Source organism: Miscanthus floridulus, chromosome 1 (genome assembly GCF_019320115.1).
Source record: "Miscanthus floridulus cultivar M001 chromosome 1, ASM1932011v1, whole genome shotgun sequence".
NCBI classification, from domain to species: domain Eukaryota; kingdom Viridiplantae; phylum Streptophyta; class Magnoliopsida; order Poales; family Poaceae; genus Miscanthus; species Miscanthus floridulus.
Genome location: NC_089580.1, coordinates 145,005,665 through 145,020,106, shown reverse-complemented (window position 1 = coordinate 145,020,106; position 14,442 = coordinate 145,005,665). Strand labels below are relative to the sequence as shown.

The following is a 14,442-nucleotide window of genomic DNA, read 5'->3' as shown; positions in this document are numbered from 1 at the left end:
CCAGAAGGACTTCGTTACCCCTGGCGGCTGTTCCGGAGCGTCCGCCACAGCATATTCCTGAGATGAACGGTGGCTAGGCGCCATGTCACCAATGCTGGAGCCGTCACTCCCGATGTCATCATCCATGATGTCGAGGAAACAGGTGGGAGCATAGCTCGCCATCCCCACGAACTTAGACGTGAGAGGGTGCGGCGCCAGCACCTTTTGGAGTCCCCGGGCGTATGTGTCCACGGAAGACACGAGGTCGTAGGGGAACCGGTCGTACGGCGATTGCGTTGGGGATAACAGGGTTCCGCCGGGTATTTGGCGGAGGATAGAACATAGTAAGTGAATAACAGCATGTATATTACTCACTGCGGGGTTTGAGCAGAGAGTTTGCTCGGAATGAAGCGCAAATGCCACGCCGTCGAAGTTGCACGTCCTGGAGTTGATGGAGGATGTCTCCCCGACGGGTGCCGGGTCGTGAGTCTCCTCGTGGAGGTGGAGTACGCCAAGTCGGTCGGCGACGAAGTCCAGGCTTCCAAAGAGGAAGGCCTGGGATGGCTCGAAGATGGGTGGAACCCACATCTTGGCAGGCGAGAGTGCGGGGAACTCCAACGAGCCGAAGTGAATCGTATCGCCCGAGCCCGCCACGGCGGGGGTGGTGGAAGAATGGGCCATCCGATGACAAAAAAGTGTTGAACATACAACGTCTTCCCCACGGACGGCGCCAACTGTCGGTGCAGAAAGTGACCAACTAGTGAATATTTGTAGTTTTGCTATACGTTGTGATCAGAGGTGGCCTAGCACTCAATGACGCAGGATTTATACTGGTTCGGGATACATGCCCTACGTCTAGTTGGGGTCGGTCGGTGACTTTATTCCTGAGCCCAGGTGCTTGAAGTTTGCTGTGGGGTTACAAACGAGAAGAAGAAAGATGGGGTGTACAAGAGGCCCGGCTGGCTCCAGTCGGAAGGGCCGAGAGCGACGGGGGCTCTGCTATGAGCTTGAGGTCTGAACCTGGCGGTTCTGTGGTTGTGAGCTATTGAACTAATGAATCTAAAGGGACTGAGCTTGAATCGATCGGTCTCATTTTGTTGGAGGAAGCGCACCCCCTTTTATAGATGAAGGGGACGGCTTTACAAGTGAGAGGGAAAGGGTGCGTATGCTACCGAGCCTTGTTGTCCACGCTTACCGAGCCCTGTTGCCCATACCGGCGGGGTACCAGATAATGGTGGGCGCCTACAATACTGTTGATGTCGTTGTAGAATGTCAGATGCACACGGGAGGTCGTGCTGCCTTTTTCAGGGATGGTGGACGTCGATACCTGTAAATATTATTTGATGCCTAGAGGCATGTAAGGAGTCTCGTTATGTTCACCCGGTACGGTAAATCCTGGTGCCCATACCGCTATCGATGTCCAGAGACACGCGGGGGTCTTACCGTATGGGAGTTTTTAGCGGCCCCTATAATACTGTAGAGGTAGATGTCGGCGCCTACAATACTGTTTGTGTCAGGGTGGCTGCAGAGTACTGTTCCGTACAGGGTATGGTCCCTGGTATAGTGGTTTTGACTTGTGAGCCTTGCCTTGCCTTTCTCCGCACGCCTTCTGGTTCCTACCGAACGGGCGTCCCTAGTCGGATGGCTCCAGTCAGCTCTGAGTGCGCCGGTTGGAGAAGAGCGGTGAGCAGAATTCTTACGAGCCCCGGTCGGAGGGACGTGGGGTCGGAGTCAGAATTAGGGCTCAGGGTAGGCCTTCCGATCGGAGAGGCCGTCCGGAGACGGCTGGAGCCTGAATCGAGCGCTCCAGACGGATAGGTGGGCCGAAGTAGCTGACGAGCGGACGTTGCTCTTCTTGGGCCTGACCTTGCGGTCAGTTGCTGGACCGTTCCTTTGTCCTGTTGTTTTTAGACTCTTGGGTCGAGCCTTGGCGCAGAAGCCGGTCCCCGAGGGACCCCGGGTTTATGAACCCGACAAGTACAGATCCTATAATTACATTTTTTTCTAGATGGAGGGAGTACAACCTAGCAAGTTTGGTTATTATCTCCCAAACTCATGCCTATGCCCGTGAGTCATTCGCCGCCCGTGGCCGTGGGTCGCCAACCGGTTTTGGACACATATCGAGCTGGTTAACAATAAAGGTATATATCATTCATGGTTGCAAGTTTAGGAAGTTAAAAACAGGCAGTTGTTTCTCTATATATATCACACATCTAGTCATTCAACACATAGATAGCACGTAATCATATGAATTTTTGAAATGGACTAGAACTTTAAGACTAAGGTAACAACCCAATATTTTAGCAATCGGGCACGGATACCTGGTTACATCGGGTTTGATTGATTGTTTGCATTAGTCTTAGTCTGAATTTGACCATAAGCAACATAACCTAAGTTAACGTAAACATATGCATTGTCTCGGTGTTTGTTTATTCTCCACAAGCAAGTCGCATTTGATAAAGTTGTGTTTAGTTGTTTTACATTTCGTTATTTCGTTGCATGTCACCTTCATATTCTAGTTGAGTCTCATATATTTTAGTAGAGATGTGAGGATGAGAATATTTTACTTTTGCATATGTATTGTCTTGTGTAAAGTTGCATTGTCTAATACGACCAAATCTGACGTACTAGATAATAGAACATGGGATCTTCTTTGAGCATCAACAGCCTGTTCGGTTATGAAGAAGTACTGCTGGTGGTTTGTGTTAGAGAAAAATACTGTTCCGGTTAGAAATTTACGATCGTTTACGACAAGCTACAGCCAAACGAACAGGCTGCGAACAAACTGCACTATATAGATTGATACATGCAATTAATCAGACCCATATAAATATTTCTTAGGGTACGACAGCCACCGATGATGACACCGATGGACACCTGCAACTATTGTCCTAATCTACTCTCCGGGAGCGAAACGTAAATCCATACCAAACTCAAAAAGAGAATAGATGAAAACTAAGTGCACACTATCACAATTTTCCAAGTGAGGACAACTAAGGGTCTACATCTAAGACTATTTCTTGAGTTTAGCAAAAAAAACTTGGTTGACTAGGACGCGGGCAAGCGGCCTCAGTTCAGGCATGAACTGCACGAACTCTGGAGAAATCTAGACATTTATAATTTTTACTGTACCCATCTTTGTTTTTTAGGAGATACTGTAGCCATCTATACTTGTTGGGGGAGAAAAAGAACCGCCTTGGTATGGATGAAAACGGGACGGGAAATTCCCGTACCGACCGACACCGTATACCACATTAACCGACCGCATACCGTTTTTGCATGAAAAATAGGAAACGGGAAACCGACACCGTATTTTAGGCAAGAACGGGAACGAAATCAGTTAAGGAATTTTCTCGACCCTAGTCACGGTTCCCGTATTCGGGCAGGAAAATTCCTGGCGGTATTCTCGTATTTTGTACACCTAAACCTCATATCCAGCCCATTGATTGATGTAGCCCGCTAAACCTCCCGCTCCCCCGCGTCACAGGCCCAACCCACTCCCGTCCGCTACTCCCTCCCGTCCGTCCCAAAAACGACGGCCAAACCCTATCCGCTATCCCCGAGTCCCCGACTCGGTGACTCCCGTCCCGTGCGGTGCCGCCTCCGCCTCTCTGCGAGAGCGAGACTACCCGACTGCCCCTGACGACTGCGAGCCAGCGTCGCCCCAAGCTGGCCGGACTCCCGCAGCCCCGCCTTCGCCTCGGCCCAACGCGCGCCAGCCAGCCTCCTCCCGTCCTCCGGACCCTGTCGGCCTTCTCCCGTCCTCCGACCCCTAGCCGCATCAGCTGTTAGCAGTCTGCTTCAACGAGTAAAGGTCAAGTGCAGTTCTGGCTGGAAAGTGGTTCGCCCATGATGAGACACCGGAGGGGGACCTTCAATAGTTGGATTGACCTGTCGCCGGTTGCTAATCAGCGTGTGCCGGTGTAGCGCTACCTACCTGTTACCATCTCCTGCGTGTGAGGCTGCACTGATTTTTTTTGTCATGATGCAAGTCGTAGCCGATGACGGATTCAGAACTGAAAACTGATTGGTGGCGTATCCCTCTACATAGCTATATTGCTGCATTAGCCGCATCTGGACTAGAACAAGAATGTCAGAAATGGTGAGCTGTGAGACTGACCGGGTGTATGCAACAAACTGGTAGATTCTGAAGAAGTAGATATCAATGATTTTTGTTTCTAAACATGGAGGGGAAGTCAATGTCAATGTGGGTTCACTGGATGAGGCAAGGTGATATCGATATACAGTAGTTGCTAAGTTTCGGTTTCAGTCATCAATTCTGTATCCTTCATGGTTCAACAATATAGCAACGCTCCAGGATGTTACGAACTTGCCCACTTGTTTGCATATGGTTGCTATTGTTGCATCGAGCTCATTATTTTAAGTGGTTACATATATTGATGTTCCCGTTTTGTGTTACCGCTTTCGATCATAATCGACACGTTCCCGTTTGAAATATTCCATTTCCGATATCTCGTAATACCGGTTTTGTTTCCCATCCGATCTTTCCGTTCCCGTTTCTGTTCCTGACAAAAAAAAAAAATACACCAGCAAAAATGGTTAAAACATTTTTCCGCGTGTTCCTGACCGTTTTCATCCCCCCTTGGGACCTTCTTTATTTTGACACGGCCGTGTCTTACTGTTCGTGGGCTGGGCCTCATGTCTCCAACCTTGTGACTCGATCCGATCTTCTCCGTTCCTCGGTCCCCTCCCCTCCCCAAATCTACCGCCATCTCCGAGCCCTAACCCCAACCTCGACCGCCCATGGCAGCCACCGCGGCCTCCTCGACCGCCGCCGCCGCCGCCGCGTCGAACTCCGATGAGGAAGAAGACTATGAGGAGTACATCCCAGTCGCCAAGCGCCGGGCCATGGAGGCCGAGCGCCTCCGCCAGCTTCGCCTGTCCAAGTCGGCGCCGATCTCCGCCGCCTCCACCCTCCCGCTGCCGCCTCCTCCGCCTCTTTTACCGGCTCAGGCCTCCGTTCCCGACGCCGCCGCGAAGCCCAGCCTTCTCGTCAAGGCCACGCAGCTTAAGCGCGCGGCCCCGGAGGTGACCGCCACGGAGCAGCGCATCCAGCAGGAGAAGGAAGTGATTGAGAATCTCTCAGACAACAAATCTCTCAGGTCAGTCCGCGAGATCGCCAAGGGCATCATCTACAAGGAACCGATCCAGACCGGGTGGAAGCCGCCCCTCCGCCTCCGCCAGCATGCCGCTCGCCAAGGCCAACGAGCTCCGCCGCAAGTGGCACATCATCGTCGACGGTGACGATGTCCCGCCTCCTGCGCGTGATTTCAGGGACCTCCGTCCTCCCGGAGCCCATACTCCGGAATCTGCGCGAGAGGGGTATCGTCCAGCCCACGCCCATCCAGGTGCAGGGGCTGCCCGTTGTGCTCTCTGGGCGTGACATGATAGGCATCGCGTTCACGGGGTCGGGGAAGACTCTGGTGTTCGTGCTGCCACTTATCATGGTGGCGGTGCAGGAGGAAACAGTTGATGCCGATTGTGCCTGGGGAGGGCCCGTTTGGGATGATCATATGCCCGTCGCGGGAGTTGGCTAAGCAGACCTATGATGTGATTGAGCAGTTTCTCATTCCACTTCAAGGAGGCCGGATACCCGGAGATAAGGCCTTTGCTTTGCATTGGGGGTGTGGATATGAGGACACAGCTTGATGTGTTGAAGAAGGGCGTGCACATTGTGGTGGCAACGCCTGGTCGGCTCAAGGATTTGCTTGCCAAGAAGAAGATGAACCTTGACAACTGCAGGTAAGTGTTCGATGCAACAGAAACATGTTTCCATAGCAAACTCTTGGGTATCTTCATGTTATCTGTTTAACGGTGTGTCAATGTGAATATCTGAACAAAACTTTGTGTTATAAGTAATAACCAGCACAATCTAATATCAAAGTTTAGCTTGGTCACTCTTTTCATGAACCCTGTTCTAATAAATTGAAAAAATATGGACCTGCTTGCAAAATGTGTTTGTGGCAGCACACAAGTTAGGGTGACTATTGAATCTGTTTTATTTAGTTTTCTTTGTACTAGAGTGGATAATAAGCCATTGCATATCATATTGTCATGTAGGACATGGTGTTATGTTGTATGCAACATATAACACTTGCACAAAGAGATCCACATATAAATTTGCACCATTTTCTAGGGAAAGAGGAGCATATGTTCTCATAGATCAGTATTCAGGTACTTTCAATCAGCAATTGTTTTTTAATTATTAATCTGATTAACAATTCATTATCAAACAAAAGTGATATGTTTTTTTAGTAAAAGTCCTACCAGTGAAAAAGGAGCATTTAAAGTATTTCTGTTGCAATTATTTTGTAGCTGTCATTCTGCTTCTAGTTCAGCAATGGTTTTTATCAAGTGCCGCAGAATGCTGTAGCAAGCATCTCAGCAGCTGGACCTACAATCCGGTCACTATACCCAGATTTCAGATTTTAGCTTGTATTATTTATCTTCCGCTAATTTGTTCCTTACAGCTGAATGTAGTTTTGGTATCCAAAAGTCTTTGGAAGATGCCCTTTTTGAAAAATCTATCGAGCAAACTAGATCCTTATCCCATGTGGCCATGTGTCAGTGCTTTATGTTTCCAGTTCAGGACTTGATTCATTCAGTTGGTTGGACCTATATAGAGCGTAAACTGGCTCAATCTCTCTGACTCTCTTGAGGGTTCCCACCATTCCACCAATTGTTGTACATGGTTTCCAAGTTACTTAATGTCCCTTTTATGATCTGTGCAGGTACTTAACCTTAGATGAAGCGGATAGGCTGGTTGACCTAGGATTTGAGGATGACATCAAGGAGGATTTTCGACCATTTCAAGGATCAAAGGCAGACCCTTCTTTTTTCTGCTACTATGCCTCAGAAGATTCAAAATTTTGCGAAGAATGCCCTTGTGAAACCAGTTACTGTCAATGTGGGAAGAGCTGGAGCAGCAAATCTAGATGTCATTCAAGAAGTCGAGTATGTCAAGGAAGATGCTAGAATTATATACCTCCTTGAATGCCTCCAGAAGACTCCACCTCCTGTTCTCATTTTCTGTGAAAACAAAGCTGACGTCGACTACATCCATGAGTACCTTCTTCTAAAGGGAGTGGAGGCTGTTGCTATCCATGGAGGAAAAGATCAAGAGGAGAGACAGAACGCAATTGACTCCTTCAAAACTGGAAGGAAGGATGTTCTGGTGGCTACTGATGTTGCATCAAAGGGTCTTGATTTCCCTGACATCCAGCACGTCATTAACTATGACATGCCTGCCGAAATTGAGAACTATGTCCATCGAATCGGTCGAACTGGTCGATGTGGGAAGACTGGCATAGCAACTACCTTCATCAACAAGAATCAAACTGAGACCACGCTTCTCGATCTCAAGCACCTACTGAAGGAGGCAAAGCAGAGGATTCCACCGGTGTTGGCGGAGCTCAACGATCTATTGGAGGATGAGGAAATAATTGCCAAGGAGAGTGGTGTCAAAGGTTGTGCGTATTGTGGTGGGCTTGGCCATCGTGTCAGTGACTGTCCGAAGCTGGAGCACCAAAAGTCCATGGCAATTGCTGGCTCGAGAAAAGACTACTTTGGCGGCGGGGGTTACCGAGGAGAAATATGATTGCTCTAGGTTGATGCTTGCGTGTGGTTATCAGGAGCTAAGATGCTGCAACTTCAGCTCAAACATGTTACATGTATCAGCTAGCCAAGGCTCCTCCCTCGTTTTTGAAGGAAGACGGTTTGTATTAACGAACTTGTGATATGCTGGGTATTCTGCTTGCTACTGACCTACCATATATCTTGTTTGATGGAGGCAAGTAGATTATCCTGCCCTCTTGTAAAATGTAACCAGAACAATTGCTGGCGTATGTTTCTTAAAGGAATGTCGTGAAGCACCAGTTTTAGCCCCTTTCTGTAAGCAATCGGCATTTCAGATTAACTCATGTATGTATATTTTGATTTTTATGCTATATTTCCATCTTATGTCTGCTTTGGCATATGGCAGGCAATACTTCCGAGTGTCACCTGCACTCTGGGGTGCCTTGGTTTTACCAGCTATCTACCATGCAACAGAGTTAAAAAAAATGTTTTGTCTAAAAAGAACGAGTATCCGGGCTCATTTGCCCAACAAAATTTTTAACCATGCCTCAGATTTGGAAAATATACCCTCTTGGGCATGTTGTACATCAGTTTGTGATAATCCATATGATGATAGCCTCTCTTAGGTGGCGATTCTGATATTATTATTAGGTGTGATTTAGTACGCCCCGTTTTCCTCATTCCTATCTGATGTACAACACTCCCTCTTGGACTGAGGCTCCCTCTTGGACTGAGGCTCCCGTCTGCCCCGTTCGCTTGTCTTATAATCCTGTACTTTTCAGCTTGTTTTTTTAACTGGAATAGTATTTTTCTCTCACAATAAATCAGCTGGCACAGTGTTGCGGCTTGTTTTTTCACTGTGGACGTGGTGCCTTGCAGGCTGGCGCCAATGTCTGTAGCTGGTGGTCTGCTGTGCTTAGCTGAGCTGGGTGAGGAGCAACCTGACTTTCTGAGTCCCCTGAGGAGACAGTGGAGGAGGCGAGCTTAGCTCTATGAATGTGCATCTGATCTGAAAGTTGCCCATGGACTGCGGTATGATGAGCCCAGAGCACTAGTATCCCCAACCAAGAACCTTGTTGCAGACTTGGGCTGCCCTGTGAGACCTCTGCACTGTTGTGGCTGTAATCAGCAAGAGCTGCATCCCGTGCCTGATTGTTGAGCGCCATCCAAGCCATACCGATCTTTGGAGTTAGAATGCAGAACCGACAGGCCATATGCTTGATTATTAACACTATCATAACAGAATTTTACATGAACCAATACGGACGGGTAAGGACTTTTTTTATGCTATATATACGATAGCATGGATTCCAGGTTAGACACGTTACTCTACTCCACATAAAAATAAATATCAAACTACAAATATAATAAAGTTGTTACTCTGCTTCACATGAAAATAAATATCAAACTACAATATAAAGTTTTTATTGGACCATTAGAACGTGGGTTGCCATAAGCGTCCTGTTCGTTTGGGCCTATTTGCCATAAGTTTTTATTAGATCTGCAAAACCAACGATTCAGATATTGTTCGCGCCAGCCCCTTGGCCGTGGGCATCAAATTCACTTCGTTCCATGTTCGATCAGTTGAACATACACAAATCATCCAAATTTACTGGCGTCTTAAAAGTGGGGATGCATACAAGACAGGCGACTCTAGTCAACCAGTGGCCAGTGCTAATCATCATATCATAACTGAAATATAGCATCCACATATTTGGACCATGTGTGGCGATTAGCGAAAGCAATAAATAACAAAGACAAAACTACTTGTACCAAAATTTCTCTGCTCTTATAAACCAGTGGTGTGAAACCTTTTCCTATGGGTCATGCGCTGCAGCTGGAACCCATTTTCACTATGAGAAGAATCCCTATACACTCCTGGAGGCATGCACTTGCAAATTCGGTGTGGGAACATAAAACTTGGATCAGCTCTCCTTTTAAGTCTTCGCTTCTGACCAAATGAAGCCATTGACAAAAAGACGACTGTCTCATCACTTTCTCTTTTGTGAAGTTGCCCCCTTTCCTTGTTTGGCAAAGGCTTTCTTTGCATTCCTGGTTTGGGGTTGCTCTCTGAATGACTCGTTTTGGTTCATCAGGCTTCTCATGGGGATTAACCTCCTCATATTGTATTGGTTTGATGATAACACCGGGCTTCTTAACAATCTGAAAGGATGGGAGGTACAAGTGAATAGAAGCATATTTGGTCAGCATGCAATCTTATAAATGAATGGTAAGAAGGTGCATTTCTAATTATCAAAATAAAAAAAGTTAGGCCATGGCGACAGAACATTGTACATATTTTTTTCTCTAAGTACAAATGCTTTAGTAAGTAAAAGATTTATGAATTATCATCATGGTAGAATGTCAATCATGTGATGTCTATTTACTACTGTGTCCACAGTTTTGATGTTCGCTACAGGGAATGCCCTCTAGATGGAAGCTGGATGGCATAAACAAACATCAAGGTTGCACATCTGAAACAGTAGGTATTTCATTGTAAATGCGTATAGTGCAAATCAGAGAAGGCAAGACTGTAGCTCTCAAAGTAGATTATTGAATCACATGTTTGATTTCTGCTGTCCTCAATTCTATGAGCTAGTAATAATAATTATTAGGAGTTCCATGTATCAGCTAGATGCACTCACCGCAGGTCGATTGAGAGCAGAAACCGATATCACTGGGTTGAAATCAGGCCCAATAGGCATTCGGATGCTCTGCTCATACGCATCTTTCGACGTGAAAGGGAAAGGCAAATTCCTTGCTGAATACTTTTCAACCTGCAGAGTGAAAACCGTAAGATTATTTATTGATAAAGCATTTCTAAAAAAAACTAAAGGACATCTAGTGAACTAAGATTCTTGTTCCAAAATTGTAATGGAACAGCAAAGGTATGCACTTTACATAAACAACAGAAACATAAACCACACTGAGCATGTGTATGTAACGACTCAAATACAGCTTTACCTTCTTATCTACATGTTCAGAAATAATGACGTGCTTAAGCTTCGAGTCCTTCCTCCTCTTCAAGGCTTCTTGTCTATTTCTTTTAGCAACTTCATGTTCTTTTATCATCCATGAGGGAAGTCCTTTTTTCTGTTGGATGTCTGTCCACTGGCCCCAGCCAGGAACAAGAGCAGGCTTTTCAGGTTCAGGATTCTCCTCATTTAAAACATCCATTTTGTCTTTCTCAAATTCAGCTTCAACATCATCACCAGCAAAAGCCTGACGTATGAGATCAGCTTGCGATGGAAGTTCATAGTTCTCCTTTCTGTCAGAGACAGTCAAGAAGCCCTCAACCATCTCTTCCTCGGAATCTGAATCAGAATTGTGATCCTGTTGCTACTCAAACAACAACGTGCAAAACGAAATAAGCAAAATAATGAATGGACCTACAAATAGGAACTGTAGACCATAGTTAAGGCAAACCTTAGGCTTTGGGTCTACAATAGAAGGAACTGGTAATTTGGATTTATTGGTAATGCCATTGCCATTGCTCTGGCCATTTCCTTTATTACTTTTGACCTGGTGAAAACAAGAGTTAACAAGCTTAAATAAATAAGACAAGGAAATAAACAGCTACAGCAAGATACCAGAATGACTACCTTCTTCCATGAATCACCAGCTAACATTCCAACTTCAAAAGTTGTCTTAGGACCAGGATTTTTTTATTATATCATTAAAGCTCTACATAATGCAACAAATGTATATCAGATTACATTATCCAAAACACATGGTACAATAACTTGAAGGTATGAATGTCTTACTTTGTATATATCATTCTGCGGTTCATCATCCAGTAGTGCATTCCCCAATTGGATATCATCATGTTTCATAGTTACTTCATTATTGCTCAAATGTTGGGCAGGCTCAGAATCATACTCGCTATCACTGCTGTTTTCAGTATCATTGTAATTTTCTCCTCTTCTTGAACTCTTCATGTGTATTTTTGACAGGCCCAAATGTTCTTTTACCTGACACCTTGATTGAGTCTTCATTCTGTTCAGTGTTATTCTCCTCCAACTTTCTTCAAGGAATCATCGTATTCTTCAAGAGCCTGTCGTGCTTCCTCATAAGTTGCTTCCTCACGCCTTTTTCATAGCACGCTCCTGTAAATAAGCAGAGAAATGCGATTATGGTTGTGACAGAATCACAACAGTGCTAACAAATATACTTTTTCTTCTAAACAAATGCACAGACAGCATGTGTAATGAAAACGCACCATGAAAGGCAACGAAAAAACTGCAGAATTCGGTATCTCATTGTCTTCTTCAAGAGCTTTAAGAATCTTTTCTTTCCCTCTGTTTAAGATTTTTGCTTCTGAGTCACTCTCGTCTTCATCAGTCATCTGAACTTTCTTCACTACTAGAATCATCTTTCATGGAATTCATTTTTCTAGTCAGAAGAGTATTTTGTTGGAGCTGTGCTGCAATAGCAGCTCGGGTGCCTTCATCTTGAACAGACAATCCACGCTTGATGATTCGCTTTGCCCATTGTGATGTATTCTTGTGCTTTAATGTCATCCTTTCCTATAATATTTCAGATAAATTAGCGACGTTGGTGGGGGAGACCAATGAGGAAATTATCCTATAACTGAGAAAAGCATGAGTAATGATTTACCTCTGCCCGTTTAAATTCTTGTTTCCTAGCATGATCTTTGACAGCTTCAGGATCTGCCTCGAAATCTGCTGATGCTGCCTTCAATTTGTCCTTCTTCAACATCCGGTGATATGTCCTGGACTTGATCTTTTTCACACGCTTTGCTTTCATCTCATGGCGAAATAGAAGGCTGCGCATCTTAGCAAGGCGGTTTTGGCGTTCTCTCACATCTTCCACATCAATCTACATAAGTTCATTAACTTATTTAGAAAGAATGTTCCATGGCTTCGAAAATAATGTAATAGTAAACATGTTAAGCGTGCATAGCAGTCAGCACTGTTATAGAACCTAGTTAAGATCAGTAGAACTAACGCAGTGCAATGAGATCATCAAAGATACCTTGTTAAGTTCCAGGATTTTGGCACCATCGTTCTTGTGTGCTTCTATTATATCAGTGCTTTGCGTAATCTCAGCAATCCTCTTCTCAAACTCAGTCCTTGGTTTAAATTCGCTAGCAATTGCCGCAACAGTGTTCACACCCAAGTTGGTATCATTTTCAAAGTATAGTACAGGAGCTTCCCTGTTAGTCTTAACAATTCCTTCCCACTTTGTTAGCTCATTCTTGGATTTCTGAAACGTCACGCTGCGCTCAATCTTGTCCCTCTCTACTTTTGGAAGTGGGGCTAGCACGACCATCGGCTTTTTTCTCCTGCTGCTGCAGCCTCTTACGGATCTTGCTATACCCAGGTTTTCCCTGGACATTGTCCAAGAGATCATGAATTGTGACAGGTCCATCTCCATCACCATGCTGCAGAGGCAGCTCCAATGGCTGTTTCCTCTTCTTTCCTGTTTGGACAAATTTATTTCAGATTTTGAACCCCAAATGATACACACTAACTTCAATTTTGACCACCAGTTTCATATCCTCCCATGAAAGGGGGAGATTGTTAGTACATTTTTATAGTTTCAGTGCAGTAAACATCATTTATTCAAGAGAGCTACAACATTGTTTAGCACCTCGCAGTTTAGCAGGGAAAAACTCCTTTTAAGCCTTCAGCAAAAAATCAATATGTATGAAAATGTCTATGAGTATGCAATGTCAACAGGATAAAAAGGCAAAACAGCTTACCGTCGAAGGCTTCTCTGGGCATTCCGGTCGTCTCCTGAAGTATTCTTATCTGCTTGTCCTCGTCATCACCGTCGTCATTGTCATCTTCCTCCATATCCTCGCCTTCGTCCGAAGGCACATCCTCATCCTAGAAAAACGCAAATGCGAACATAATTCGGCGCGAGTTCAAGACCAACTCAAATGCTTATAATAATAACATCATCTCATCAATCTCTTCGCTAGTGGCCCAGTGCATCGAGTAGGAGGGGTCACCACACCGCATCGGAGGCGTCGCTGTCGAAATTGTACTCGTACTTGGCGACGGCGTCGTAGCGGCCGTTCTTGCCGGCCTCCTCCTCGGGCACCCCTTCCTCGTACTCGTACACGTCCTCAGCCACCTCGTCAGACCCCTCCTCATCGTCGGAGCCGCGGGCAGGGCCAGGCCCCATCGCGTCCAGCTCCCGACGCATCGCCTTGGAGAGCTGCGGCCCGTGGCGCCGCCTCTTCCCTTGGCCGGGGGCGGGCATGCCGCGCCCCATGGCGGCCTTTTTCGGCATTGGGGTCACGAGCAGAGGGAGGGAGGATCCGGCCGGTAAACGAACGGCCGGCGGCGTTGCGGGGGGACTGCGGCGGCCTAGCAGAACGCTGAAGCTGAAGGCGTCGGGAGTAGGCCGGCGGCCGTGTCGAGCGGCTGGCGGCTAGGGTTCGCTCGCGAGGAATGAGGTGTGTTAGATTCTTGGGCCGGGACAAGATGTTTCTCCAGTTGGGCTGCAAGACAAACTCAGGTGAAGCCGAAGGAAGCACGTCTGAGCCCAATAGAGTTATCGGGCGAAGTGCGTTTGACCTCCGAAGTTCGGCCGATTTGCCTCCTCCATCAGAAAATCGTTATTTTATCTGTTATGCCATCCACTAAAAAAAAAAATCCAGGCTGACTAATCAGCGAACGTTGACCCCCGATTCATCTTGGGTGATCGATCGGACAGCTGCAGCAATTTCTATTTCAGAAAAAAAAACGATCCCACGTCTTTCCATTTATGGCACACAGCGCTCCTTTTCTTTTCGCGTGCACAGACATGCCGGTATCATTTTTTTTTCACGCACGCATGTGAAGCTGTCATTCTCTTTCCTCTTGCATAACCCAAACTAACTGAGTTATACAGCAT

General features: G+C 46.3%; 2 pseudogenes; one reads left to right on the top strand and one right to left on the bottom strand.

Moving 5' to 3' along the window:
• The first annotated feature begins 4,635 nt into the window (after positions 1–4,635).
• Positions 4,636–7,987, top strand: LOC136496912 (DEAD-box ATP-dependent RNA helicase 35A-like; annotated as a pseudogene).
• Positions 7,988–9,264: 1,277 nt separating this feature from the next.
• Positions 9,265–14,018, bottom strand: LOC136496904 (U3 small nucleolar RNA-associated protein 14-like; annotated as a pseudogene).
• Between the last annotated feature and the right edge of the window lie 424 nt (positions 14,019–14,442).